This window comes from Podarcis filfolensis, assembly GCF_964270895.1.
Source record: "Podarcis filfolensis genome assembly, chromosome: 1".
Lineage (NCBI taxonomy): Eukaryota > Metazoa > Chordata > Lepidosauria > Squamata > Lacertidae > Podarcis > Podarcis filfolensis.
The window spans coordinates 57,143,002-57,157,421 of record NC_139604.1 but is presented as its reverse complement, the minus strand read 5'-3'; the positions used below and the strand labels follow the sequence as shown (position 1 = coordinate 57,157,421).

Genomic DNA, 14,420 nt, shown 5'->3' with positions numbered 1-14,420 from the left:
CCATACTTTGGAATGAGCTGCAGATACAACTACAAACTAATTTTGAATGAGGCAGCCTTTTTGTTGTTGCCATTGTTGAACAATTTCAAGTCAGAACTCGATGACTATATGAATCTATAGATGTTTTAAGAGTTTGTAAAAGTTTACATTTCCTTTCTTTCAGATCTGACTTCTTTTCCTTCCCTATTTCTTGGATTTTTCAAGTTGATGTAAGTTAATGGCATAAACCAGTGACTTAACAAACAAGCAAAATGGAGACAAAAAATACTCTACAAACTCTGCTGAAGCTAAGAGCTTCCCTGTCTGTTTCCTCAGTTCAGTAAAGCTGCAGCTTTGGGAGGAGCTGTTGCTTCAGCAACAAAGCAGCTCAAAATAGGAATTTAGGAGTCTTCACCCCACCTTGACTAACAGGCAGACCCTCATCTAGGCAGGTGCTTCTATGGGTTCTTCCCCTGACATCTAAGTAGTCTTATGTGCTACTAACTAGGTACTTTGGAGACAGCTCTGAAGCTTCTGCCTGACTTTCTGACTCCTCTGCTCTTGGAGAAATTGGAGACAGGGAGAAACAGAGACATAGAGAGACAGTGCTGACCAGTAACCCAGGCAACTGCTGTAGGGACCTCTAGCTCTCAAGCAGGGATATTTGGAAACATTGGTTCTTTGTGGTCATTGGCAGCATGGTGATCTGCTGGAGGGTCCTGCTCCACTTCTCTGACATTTAAGGTCTGGCCAGGGCTGAACACCGACACTCTACTATGTACATGTGCATGTCATATGCACACATGTCTTTGAAAACATATCTTTGCTCTTCCAGTGCTTCTTGAATCTGCTCCCAGAGCCAGAAGCTGCAAAGAGACACAGAAGCAGCCACAGCCTGCATGAAGAAGCCCTGGCCTGTGAGAGGCAAAGAACTGGCTGCTCTGACAGCCATTTATGAACCACAGTTGTTTCCTCTGAGATCTGTTGTGACTCAGAGATTCAGAAGCAGAGTAGCAATGAAAATAACTAAGGCCTGGGTAGAAACTTGTAAATACTCCCAACCATTCTCTGTAGCTCTTGTCTGTTTTATTATATTTTCCGTATATTGTAAGCCACTTCAAGTAGGCAGGAGAGGAATTCTCATGAAATGCATGTGCACACTGCAAAACTCAACATGGAGAATGGGATTATCACCTTCTATGGTGCTGTGTTGATGAGATGATGATAATAATTATAATAATAATAATACTGTAATAAAAGTAATTTTATTATTTATACATCACCCATCTGGCTGGGTTTCCACAGCCAGTCTGGATGGCTTACAGAATATATCTAAATATAACAAAACATCAAACATCATAAACTTCCCAATACAGGGCTGTCTTCAGATGTCTTCTAAAAGTTATATAGTTCTTTATCTCTTTGACATCTGAAAGGAGGGTGTTCCAAGGGTAAGGTGGTTTGGAATCCAAGCCAAAATATGGTATAAGGGCCTTGCTGAAGTAATTTTATTTTACTAATACAAATATTGAGATAGGAAGCAAAACGACCTTACACTGACATGCATTTAACACAGAGTAATACTGTAAAAGTCCATACTGTACTCAGTTCAATGGTGGCAAAGGGTTTACTTAGCCAATAGGGCACCCAAACTTTTATATCCAAGTCTAACCTGAAATCAAGTTTACATTGTTGAGAGAAATGACTCAAAGAAAGGACATTATCGTGTGTCTCATGCAACTGCCATAGAGGAAATTCTAATTCTAATTTACTAAATGCAAATAGCATGTGTGGAAATACAGGTAAAAGACAAAACAATGAAAACAAAAATGATTTCAAAATGTCTTATTGTGTTCATTGCTGAATGTTCTACCTTCTGTTTCAGATAAGCCTTGCTGGATCTGGTGACTCACTTCTGCATCGATGTTATGCAAGCGTGCTTGCTATGGTAGAAAGTAAGTCCCAGTAAACTCCCTGCAAGTAACTTCTAAGTAAATAGGTTTAGAATCATTGCAATTAGCACTGGGTCCAAGTTTTTTTCAGAGACATCTCCCTAATGGTGCATCTTTGTCAGTCAAATCTATTCAGATATATATTTCAAAAAAAAGAAAGGAAGGAAGAGGGGGGAAATTGCTACAGACTTTAATTTTTAACTTGGGTTTGCAAAACCTCTAAACTTTCTCCCTTTTTTCTTCTGAACAGGCAGGGAGAGGATTAATATTTCTGTTTTTCTCCAGATGTGCTCACAATCAATAATATAATGCCTCAAACACACACACATTACAGTATCTAAATGAAGTTACAGTTATCTGACCACAGTTAACCAAAGGCAGAGGCCCTGCCAGGCAAAGACTGTGGGCCCATTCTCTTCTGGGCAGATAAAGCACACAATGAGGTTTTGTCCAGCCCCACAAACCAATTCAGAATGGCAGATTCTCTTATATATATATAAATATATTTTTCTCTCTTGCACAGCTGTGCAGTGACCAATTCTTCTCCAGGGAGGGGGTGAGAGAATGGGAGGGGGCTGAGGTTTGGGGAGAGTAATAGGACTATTCTTTCAGGATTGGAAAGCAAAAGCTCAGCAGCCTTTTCCACCCCCCGCCCCGCCACCCCAACTCTTTCTGTTAAGACAATTGTTATCCTTTACCCTTTCCCTTCCTCTACCCTCCCCATGCCCTTCATAGAGACACATTTCAGGCAGCCGGGGAGGAATCAAAACATTTTTGTTGGTTTATTCCATTTACAAAACCGAATTCAGTACTACCATATCCAAATGTTTCCCCAAATCAAGAAATGGGGGGATGTAACAGCTGGTTTCTGTTCTCTTTATGAATCCGTGAAACGAAGTCTTTAATTCCCTTGAATGTAGGGGAAACGACACTCGCACTGCAACCCAGGGCCATAAAAATGTGAGACTGTCATAAGGAGAAAAGAAAAAAAGAAGCCTATCTGCATCCTATGGCTGTAGTTTCCCAAAGAATATTTAAGTAAGGAACTTTGCCAAAAAAAATTGAGTCTTTGCACCAAAACATCATGGCTGTACACATTCCTTTTGCAGAAACCATGCTCATCCCTGATCAGCAAGCCTTGTTTTTCACTATATTTAGCATTCCAGCTTTAATTATTTCTACTGGCAAACTGACAGAGCTAGAAGTTATTCAGCGACCCCAGATATTTTTCCTCCTTTCTCAAATTGTGTTTCATAAGGGGGCTCAGTTTACAAGTTGCAAGTTTTTTAGCTGCAGTGCTATGAATAGTTATTTATGAATAACCCCCTCTTCTTATTATTTTTAAAGCATGCACTGTTAAGTCCAAAGTACATTTATATGTGCATAAGCCCCATTGAACTTAATGGGATGTTAGTCTTAGGACTGTACTGCATCCTGCCCCCATGACTTCTTAAGTCTTCCTTTAGTTCTGAAACTTCATTTTGTGTCACCTCTGATACAGTTCTTCAGATACATTCATAAGAACGGAAGCTTTCTTATGCATATTTATTGTACAAAGCTGTATAATGTGATAAGTGGAGTCACAGGGTTGTATCCAGCAGTGCCGTTCCACTCATGCAACCATCTCCGCTGGTGCGAAATAACTTTCCTCTCCCCCAACACCCTCAAGAAGAAAAGGGAAGCCAGCACAAGGACTCCCACTAGCGCACTGGGACTTCCTCCTCACTCCTCCTGAAGATTCAACATAGTGCTAAGGAATGACCCTTCACTCTCCTTCCCCCATGTGCTGTTCTAGAGATTCTCCCAACCTTCCAGAGTGGATTGGGGAGAGGCATGGGCAGAGGGGTGGAAAACTATGTTGTGCTGGCTTCTGCTAACAGAACCAGGTACAGTGATACCTTGGTTCTCAGACTTAATCAGTTCCGAAAGTCAGTTCCAAAACCAAGGCACGCTTTCCCATAGAAAGTAATGCAAAATGGATTAATCCGTTCCAGACTTTTAAAAAGAACCCCTAAAGCAGCAATTTAACATGAATTTTACTATCTAATGAGACCATTGATCCATAAAATGAAATAATTAAACAATGTACTACAGTCACACAGTCAATCAATCAGTAGATGAGCTGGTTTCCACACAGTCGGAAAAAAGAGAGAGAGCAAAAACGCAAAATAAATAGCAAAAACAGACAGACCTCAGTGTAACACTCAAAACGGAAGTGCGGCACTCAAACCGGAGCATGTTCGGCTTCCGAAAAAAGTTCGCAAACCGGAACACTTACTTCTGGGTTTGCAGTGTTTGGTTCCAAGTTGTTTGAGTACCAAGGCATTTGAGAACCAAGGTACCACTGTAGTCTGGCTCCATGTCTTTTATTGGCTTCTGAAATAATAGCCAAAACGAAAACAAACTACAGAGGGGAAAATCATGGAACTCTTTTGTGTTTATTTGAATCTAAATCAGACTATTAGTCTGGTAACCCAGAATTGTCTGTTCTTTTGACTGCTCTGGTTTTGCAGGATGTCAGGTGATGGTCTCCCCCAGCCTTGCTACCTGAAATGCCTTTTTTGTTTCTCTGTTATATGGCAGAGAGTGAGCTTGGGACCTTCTACATGCAAGGTGGAGTGGTGGGCCCTCCCCACAAAACATTAAGGGCCAAATAACATGTGACATTTTCAATGTGGTTGACCCTGGAGTGCAACATTAGTCTTCAGCCAAAGCTCCCAGAGCTGCTGTGCTCCGATGGAGAACAGCAGCTGTAGGGACCAACTCTGACCAGGGGAACCAAGGGCAAAGCTCCCTCCGTCCCAGTGCCATGATCTCGATTCTGCTCAGGGCTCCCCGTGGCAGCAGCTTGTGAAAGAAAAATCTTGCACACCAGGGGTATCCACGTGACACATATTTTGCAGTTATCTGGATCTTGCATCTCAAGACAGAGGAGTTCCTTGAAGTTTTATACAGGGCTTTCCTCTGCTTGGACAATAAACCAGTAAACAGATGTAAAGAATAAGTCTCTCATTATAAAGCGTGAGTTATGGCTCTGATTAGAAACGGTCAATGATAACAACATTTTGGCTGCGAAAGAGACACTGGCCATAATCCAGCAGAGACAGGCGCCCTTATGCTCCACCAATTTCAGTTTTGTCTGATGTGTGACAGTAATATAACCACATAGCAGATGCAGGAGGAGTGTGGGCATTTGGGACACAGCAGAGCCTCTCTCCCACCCCCACCCCGGGCCTTTACTGAGTCTTGAGATGCCAGATATGTTTGCCACAATAAGCTGCTTCAGGACTTCTTTGTATGAAGCAATGTTCATGCAGCATTCTCCTTATTATCAGATAATACGTAAGAGGGAAGATGCCTTTTGTCATCATTTGATGCAGCAGGTAGCCTTAATACCCTAAAACCACTAAATTGTTCACTCCTAGGTCATTGACATTTTATTGGGTTTATTGGCTGTCGTTGCAACAACATTTATGTAATTTACAGCCAAGATTGCTCTCTTCCTGATGAATGGTGCCAACATTTATGGATGCGTGGGTGAGAGAGAACCACCTGCTATTCTCCTGAGGCTGATTGACCCACCCGTATCATACGAGTCCCAGTAGTAACTACTGAGTAGCTGGTGAAATCTGCCTTGTGCCAAAGGCAGCACTTCTGTTTATAGAACTGGTGCCAAGGTTTACAGAGAAATGCAACAATATGCTTTTCTACCAGTAGGGCTCCTAAATATGCACATTTAAAGTTCAACTATTCTTCTCTGAACTTTGATGATATGAAATTAGGTACAATGGTCTAGCACATCCAATTATATCCATTCTTTGGGAGTCTTTCCCCCCCCCCAAAGAAGGAGTGATCATTTGAGGATCTTAATTAAAGTCAGTGGGAAGTCAGCTTACCTTTAATGGTCAGGCAGCATTACAGCCTGGGGACACCAAACTAAGGAGGATTGCAGCCTGCCTGCAGATCGGCCAATTGCAGGCAGCAATTTCCCAGGGGGTGGGCCCAACTGGCTAACGGGTGTCACTTGGGCCCACTCCCGGGGGGATAAATTGAGGCCTGCCCAGACCTCCTTCCCAGTTTGTCGTCACACACCTTGGTGCCCACTATGCCTTTGAAATTATGTGTTAGCATGAGGGACTGAGGAACAACTAGATTTTATATTTTAAGAAATAAAGGAGCAGCTGTTGTTGCTGCTTGGTCCCAGTCCTGCATTCTGCAACCTGCCTTGCATGTAGTGAGGGTCCTCTGGTTATATCTGTGCCATTTCTCCCTCAGCCCATCTTAAATACAGTTGAAAACTCCAGGCTTTAGGTAATACCATAATTCCCACATTCCCCACCCCTTTGTTGCTGCCCCTGTTTTGTTTTAATGTCAAGCCTAAGGAAGAGTTCCAGGAGCTCAGGAGCTGGCTCACAAACTGGAGACATTTTGATTGGCTTTTGAAAAAGATATTACCGTATTGATGCTTGTGGGATTTTTCCCTAATGGATCACTGTGGCTACCTACATTTTTTGTCTGCTTTCCACAGTAACAGGCAACTTTATACTAATTATCTACCTAAATTTTATCCCACATATCCTTCAGAAAGGACAGGGTGTCATCTCTATAGATCTCTTGTCACTATGTCCATTTTAACACCTATTTTCTGTAGGCTGTGATAGTAACTCAACCTGATATCACCATCTGCATTGTCACTGCAAAATTCTGGGAATATCCTGTGGTTTTTACACGATAAAACTCCCACTGACTCTTCAGTTAACTGCAAAAAGCTGCTCCTATAATTGTGAGGCACTGGACATTACATACATCAAATGCAAATTTGACCAGTGTGATTCCAGCTCTAGAATTCCATGAATCTATTATTCTTTGTACCAGCAAAGCTGCCTAACACATGTGAAAACGTGCAGTTTTCAGAATTAGGTGTATTTTGTTTATGACAAGTGTTTTTGCATCATTTCACAAGCTGGTTTTCAGCAGCAGAATACTTGCAATTAGTTTGTAGCCAGGAAACCAGATAACTGCAAGTCGTCCCCCCGCCCCCCGGTCTTATATTTTGGTCTCTCTCACAGTTGGCCCAGCCTCTCACACAGACATGGTTGGAAGAAGAGCTCTTGGGCATTTAAGAAAAGTTAGCCTCACAGCTGAAACGTCCAGTTTCTACTTGAGATTCACTACGTATGCCTATTTAGTTCTGTGTATTGCTAAGAAAAAACCACCATGGCGATGTACAGGAATTCGGCCAGAGAATAGCCAAGGCAAGAGAAAGCTTTCAGTAAACAATGTTCATGCATCTGGTTCATTGCGACTGAATGTTGCTTTTGCAAGTGGCACCAAGGCCAATATTTGAATGCCTACTGTTCCTTAGCTAATCACCAGCACCTCATTGGTCAGAAGTGAAATACATTTTAAAAACTGCTTGCTTTTGTTCTCAGTGCTGCACTGACAACATTCAGAAGTGACAAACTGAAGGATCATACTATTAATGGTACTATTAATATACCTAGCCTCTGAGCTCTAGGAAATCGCATGGGCAGAAGCACAATGCGATGTGATCATGCAGAGAACAGCAGCAGCAGAAGGAAAGAGCGCCACCTGCTTGCAAGAAGAAATATGATCAGTACTTATCACATTTGCAGTCCGTGGCATGGAGAGGGCTGTATCACATACTAAAGTTTTTGAACATCTGCATTATTTATCTCCAAATAGTGAAACTGCCATGGGCAAAGTAACCCTGAGGGTTGCAGCACTTAGCCTCATTTCCAGTCATAGTGCCGCTCCCCATGTTCAGAGGTGGTACTCCTCTGATTACTAGTGGCTGCTAGCAAGTAACCAGGGGAAACTGTTTTTTTAAATGCCTTGTTCCAGGCTTTTCAGAGGCATCTAGCTGCCCACAATTGGAGACAGGATGCTGGACCAGAGAGACCCTTAGCATCTGTCCAGCAGTTCTCTTCTGATGTTCTTTATATGCTTCCCATATAATAAAACAGCAATGTGCAAATGAATCTATAGAATGTGAGTATGGCATATGCCACTGAGAGTTTTGTCATTCTTTTCTATCATTCTACTCATTATATTCAGATATCAGACACAGCAGGGGGTTGCTTTGAATTCTTGCTAAACATTTGAGATATTTTGTTAGGGTTTTTCTGTTCTTTGCAAGCCCTCTGCCCTGCCACTTGAGCATTGTTTTCCTACTGGTTTTAATATTTAGATTTTAATGGGGAAATATTACTATTACTATTATTGTAGTTGGTTGTTTTTTACACCCAGCCACAGCATTTGCTGTGTTGCTATCGCATGCCAGCTTAGGATCATTCAATGAAGGTTGAGCTTATAAATCCAACAAGCAAATAAATATTGCTTGTGCAGAGAGTATGTGGCTGCAAAGGGCCTGCAGAATTCTAAATGGCACATTGTCTCTTTTCAAGTTGTGTGTTCTACAGTTCAGTTTCATTTGCTGTAAGACATTAGTGTTACATGCAGTATTAGGTTGGGAAGAAAAGAGGTGGAGGGGGTGGGTGGGCTGATATTGCTTCTTCTACTTAACTGTACGTGTGGGGTTTTGTGTCAGCGTCACTTGTATGGGTTCTCTTACTATTCGCTTGTTATATTTCCTTGGTGGTGAGAGAGGTTGGGGTTGGCCTAGGGTGTGGTTGGTTGTCTTTGATTGGCGGTAGTGAGATTTGTTTATGTGTGTGAGGGGGTGGATTTTTGGATCAGGTTAGCCAGATTGATTCGTATGCTGTCGGCAGATTCTTGTCATTGTCTTTTGGGCTGTGTATGTGATAAAGGCAGCCCTGTTTAGGGAAGTTTTTTTTAATGTTTTAATGTATTTTTAATCTCCTGTTGGAAGCCACCCAGAGTGGCTGGGAAGACCCAGCCACATGGGCGGTATAAGTAATAAATTATTATTATTATTATTATTATTATTATTATTATTACTATTACTATTACTATTACTATTATTAAGGGGAGCCATACCGGGGTCAAGGCATCTTCTATTTGTCCCCATGTCAGTTTCAGTTTATTGGTTAGTTTTCCTAGTAAGGCTGTTTTTCATACTATTTGATACCATTGGTCCATGTTTACTCCTGACAGTTCTCTCCAGTGTCTGACTATGACGCTTCTGGCTGCTGAGAGTAAGTGGGTTATGAGCTCTTTATACTGTAAGTGGGCATTGTTATCTTGGAAGATATTCAGTAGGGCCAGTTCTAGGGTGATTTCTAATACCTGCTTAGTTATTTTGCATATTTCTTGTATGACTGATGTCCAGAAGAGTTGGATTTGGGGGCACTCCCACCACATGTGGAGATATGTGCCTGTGGAGGTGCAGCCTCTCCAGCATTTTGGTGAGGCTCCTGGGCGTATCAATGCTAGTTTCTGTGGTGTTAGGTACCATCTGTAAGTGAAGATTCCCCACTTCAGAGGTTCTCTGGCAACAAGTGACAGGCCAGGACAGGTTGTGCAACTGTGAGATAAATGCTAAATGGTGAGCCCCTTTGCATCCATGTCACCTTTTTGCAAGAGTAGTATGAAGCATGCGAAGAGGGCTATAAACTGACCCCCTGCTCCAAACTAGGGGAGTATGTAAAATGTAATATTACGTTACACAATTCCAGTTATTTTTTGTTTTGCTGTTTTTGTATCGTTCTTAAGATATTTGTTATATTTTGTGTTTCTGATAAATGGTGGCTTTTTTAGCCACTGTGAAAGTCTTAGTATTGGTCAGAGTAGTGGGATGCCATTTTTTAAAATCAAGTCAAGCAAGAATTTTGAGGAAGCATATCCTTTGGAGCCTTTGGGAGAAATCCTGGGCCCTGAAGGATTCCTGCTTGCCCTCATTCATTTGCTTGCTGAGCCAGAGTGGTTTGGAGTAGCTCAAGTGCATAGCTGCTCCAATGCTTTCCTCCCTTGTCTTAAAGACCAGACAGTAGAGTGTTCAGCTTAGTGGGAGGGAAATCCTGATCGAAACGGACCACTGTTGAAGCCGAGAGCCCCCTTAATTCCTCCTCAGAGGTTTCCCTCCACTGCTTCAGGACTTGGAAGAGATTTATCGTTATTTTAATATTCTGTTGGGAGCCGCCCAGGGTGGCTGGGGAGGCCCGGCCAGATGGGTGGGGTATTATTATTATTATTATTATTATTATTATTATTATTGGTATTCTGATGGAGGAGGACTGAATGGCTTGGAAAATCAAATGAGAACGGTCTCCCTTTCCACTTTGATGTTGATCAGTATGTTTAGAAGTTGCTGTGGGGGGGGAGAGCTCTTGACTTCCTATCTGAAAAGCAGCTCCCTTGTTTTTTATTGGAAGCTGCTTTTGACACCTTCCTAAGCAGCATCAGAGGAACTGCAGTTAAAAAGGGTGTTCAAAGTCCTCCTGGAAACACACCAAGTTTCAGCAGCCTCCCAAGTGCCCAAGCCTATGGAACTCCCATGCTGGTACTGTGGGGCTCTGTCAAGCCCCTGGCTTATTGGGGAGCTCCAGGCAAGGAAACAGGCCCAGAGACAACTGGTACAAATGGTGCAAGTCTTGTGAAGGTGACCAAGCACATAATCGTGCCTTCCATGGTGGTTCAGTGAGCTTTTCATAGTGGTATCAGGGTTGCTTTGCCTACTCTGTTTAGGCCAGCCTTAGAGCCCTCTGGTGATTTTGCAAGACATTTTGAAGACAAGATAGTCCATCGCTGTGTGGACTGGAGTTCCACCACTGGTACCATGTCTGTTGTACAATGCACTACTATCCTGTCCGGTTTTTGTTTGTTTGTTATTGATGCCTGCCTAGCACATGCTCTCTTGACCCATGCCCATCTTGGCTGGTTTATGCTAGGTATGAAAGGCTAACTGGGTGAATTCAGGGTGTGATGAATGCTTTGTTGTGTGATGAGGTGGTGGTTGTGGTGCTTCAGTTGCAGATGCTACTGGATGGGAGTGATTATCTCAAGCCACTTCAGACTTTGTTCAGGCCCTGTTTGGTGACAGCCTCAGCCTTGCTCACTCCGACTGATGGCCTTTTTGAAGGACAGGAAGAGTGCAAGTATTGATTCTCCTGGATCTCTCCTTGACTTTTGTTAGCATTAACCATGATAGTCGTCTATGGATTGGGAGCTGTGGTTGATCTCAGGTGTCACAGGGCATGCTTTTGTCTTAAGTGCTACTTAATATGAATCTGCTGGGGTAGTTTGCTCTACAATTCTATGACTAGAGATCCAGGTGACCTGTGGCTTGGATCAGCTATTCCCAAATTCAGTGATCCACAGAGTTAAAACTACATGGTTTTCGTTTTTGATGTATTTTGTATTCTCATTTTGTATTTTTCTGTGGCGAACCACCATGGGATCTTTGAGCCCAGGGCGGTATACAAATTTTAACATCATTTTATGCAAGTGTCCCAAAATATGCACTGGTTGCTTATTAGTTAGCAAGCCAAGTTCAAGGTTTCAGTGACATTTAAAGTCCTAAACAACCTGGGTCTACAATCTTTAGTGGACCACCTCTTAGTTTTTAAGTGTTTGTTTTGTACACCACTCATTTTTATTTATAAGATATAGTTGTGTTTTGCTTATATTTATTTTGAAGTAAATTTATTTGAATATTGAACTTTGTTCTATTGCTTTCATGTAAACCACTCAAGAGATGTTTATGAAATTACATGGTGTATTTTTTACAGATGTTTTATTACAGGAGAGTCAGTAGCTTATTAAAGAACTTTTCTCCTTATGTTTGGCATGAGGAACATTGTCTCCTTAAGCTTACAGTTTCAAATGGTAGACTGGAGAGGTTACCCACAAGAAAGTGCCAGTCTCTTGTGTCAACCGACAATTGTGAACAAATCTCCTACTGAGGAGCCACACAATTTGCGATTAGGACATGGCAGGCTAGAACACCAGAATATTGTGCTGTGGTTTACATTAGTGCTATAACTTTGCAAGGAGCAGTATAGGAACATTTTGAGATATCAAAAGGCAAACTGAACTGCATCAAGATCCTTGTAGCAGATAGACACAGTCTTACCAAGATTATATAGGAGTATGTGAGTATAAAAGTGGATGTGAGACCAACAAGGCAGCCTCATATCCTTGTCTGAATCAATGGACCCTCAGACAAATTTGTTTCCCCATTTTAGTTTTGTGTTGCTGCACACCACCTTCCTGCTTTCTTCTGTCACTAATTTGACCACCCACCCACCCCTGCTATTGGGAGTAGCTGTGTGCCATTCTGCCCACAGGTTTATACTTTGCTCTAGTGCTGGGGTTCCCAAAGTTTCTCGCTCTGGAGTTCACTTGAGACAACTGAAAATTACTGAGGCCCACCAGCCATCACAAAATGATGGTAGATGGAGGCAGAGTTTGGCATAATCAGCTGGCAATTACTAATGTCACTTTCTATTGATATCTAATCAATGTTTGGGAATTGCTTTTCTAAAACACCAAAATGCTTTTCTTGTGGCAACATTCTGTAGCTCAGCTATATTCAGACATTTGCTCCAGAGGCATTGTGACAGCCTTCCCAATTCACAGGCTGTATGTAGAGGCGGCTTTTTCTTCTATATTTTTCTCTTCCTACCTCCACGTGTCTCTCAACATATTTTTACCCATCTCCTGTGATTTATTCTCCCATTCTTCTTTCACACTCGGTTAGTACCATATCCTCACTCCCCAACAACTTCCAGTTTCTTTCATCTTTTCTCCCTGGTCCTTTTACATTTCTTCCTCCTATAAGTTTCCCTCTCTTATCCAATCCCTTTCTATTCCTTGGTGGCTTATCTGATGATAACAGCAACCACTTTCTTCTCCGTTTCTCATTTCCTTCGCCATCTTCCCTGGCCCTTTCATCTCAGAGAAGGGAGACCTTCCTTCACTCCTTCCCCATCTCCTGGGCATCCTTACAAGAAACTGCTGACGATAGCATTGATCCAGCCAAAAGGCTGTGGTATGGCTAGGGGGCAGGGCAGATAGGTGAGGAAGCACTGGACAGATTGTGGCACTGAGACCCACTAATGGGTCTCAGCCCAGTTTGAGAAACACTAGTCAAGAGAATTTGATGGCGCAATCCTGTGCACACAGTTGTAAGCCCAATGGAATTCAATAAGACTTACTTTGAGCAGACTCATATAAAATTGTATTATTGGACACGTCCTGTCGTTGAGAAGTCTCCCTTACCTTACTGGCAAATTCTTTTGGCGGTATTGATGTCCCCGGTTGATCTTCAATATTACTACAGTGGATCAAAATTTCTCTTTCACTGTATGCCATGCCTGTGTGCTATAGTGCAGCGAGGGATGTGAAGCTATCTGTCATGGATGCTTGAGATTCCTGCATTGTAGGGAGTTGGACTAGATGGCCTGCAGGGTCCCTTCCCACTCTACAATTCTAGGATTCTAAGCAGTAGAAGCCACACAAGATTTGTGTGCATTTAAAATGGAGTGCTGCATGCCCTGGTTAATTCTGGAAGAGCTAATTTTGAAGGTGGCAAAGAATCAGGGTACAACAGGTATGTGCTATGTGTGTGGATACGGAAGTGTATTGGCCATGAGCAATGCACTGTGTGAAGGCATTTAAGATAGAAGATACCAAGATAGCTCTGTTGATACTCTCATCTCATGGCTTGATGAATCACAGGACTACAGCAGCCAAAGGAGAACCCTGGAAAATCCAGTAGCCTTGTGAAAATTAGAATACGTCCAATGATGACAGCCATATTTTAATGATATCATTTTTACAGGATAGTCTGTCTGGGCTTGATTTCCAGGTAAATCCATTGGCCAGTGTGTGTGATTTAGACGCTGTTCAAATTCTGCTTAGCCACAGACTCACTGGAATCCATTCTCAATATATCCCAGTCTCAATTCAAGTATGTAAAATGGGAACCATAATAAATCAGAATTGGTGTAAAGTGCAGTTTTAATGTGCAAAGCTAGAATGACAACTTGCCAAGTTAGCATCATCCATTGACTTATCAAAACATGCTAATCCCCTCTTGCTGGAATGAGTTCCTAAAACAGAAAAACCTAATTTACTTATGGTTCCATGGATCCATCCCTCTCAGCATTTTGCATCAATCGCTCCATAACAGACCTTGTGCAAAATCCATTTGCATATCGTGGAATGTTGGTACTTAGTCTGAGTGCTTCTTTCCTTTGCTGCTGATCTGTTAATAGGCGCATTGTGTTTATTAAACTTGTGCCTGTTATCTTTAGTGTGCTTTTGGTTTTGTGGATTATCCAAGGTACCCTTGGGAGAAAGGCAGATTATAAATATTAGAAATATACTTTAAAAATTAATAGTATTCTATATAGATACCTTCTTCGTACTTGTGCAGATGCAGAAATTACTTACCAGAGGGTTAAGCGCCATGATCACTCCCTGTCTACATCAGTAACCACATATGCTTCTATTCTACTACTCAAAATTGTGAGTAGCTAGTATTGCTAATGGTTTAACCTGACGGGATGTTAAGGCAGCTACACTGGCTAATTTTACAAAGCC

General features: G+C 42.1%; 1 long non-coding RNA gene across 1 annotated transcript; it reads right to left on the bottom strand.

Moving 5' to 3' along the window:
* Nucleotides 1–1,225: 1,225 nt before the first annotated feature.
* On the bottom strand, nt 1,226–8,302 carry LOC310746946. The gene is made up of 2 exons (XR_014540817.1): nt 5,828–8,302; nt 1,226–4,307 (listed from the first exon to the last, which is right to left on the bottom strand). It is a non-coding gene; the product is annotated as an uncharacterized lncRNA (long non-coding RNA).
* Nucleotides 8,303–14,420: the final 6,118 nt, after the last annotated feature.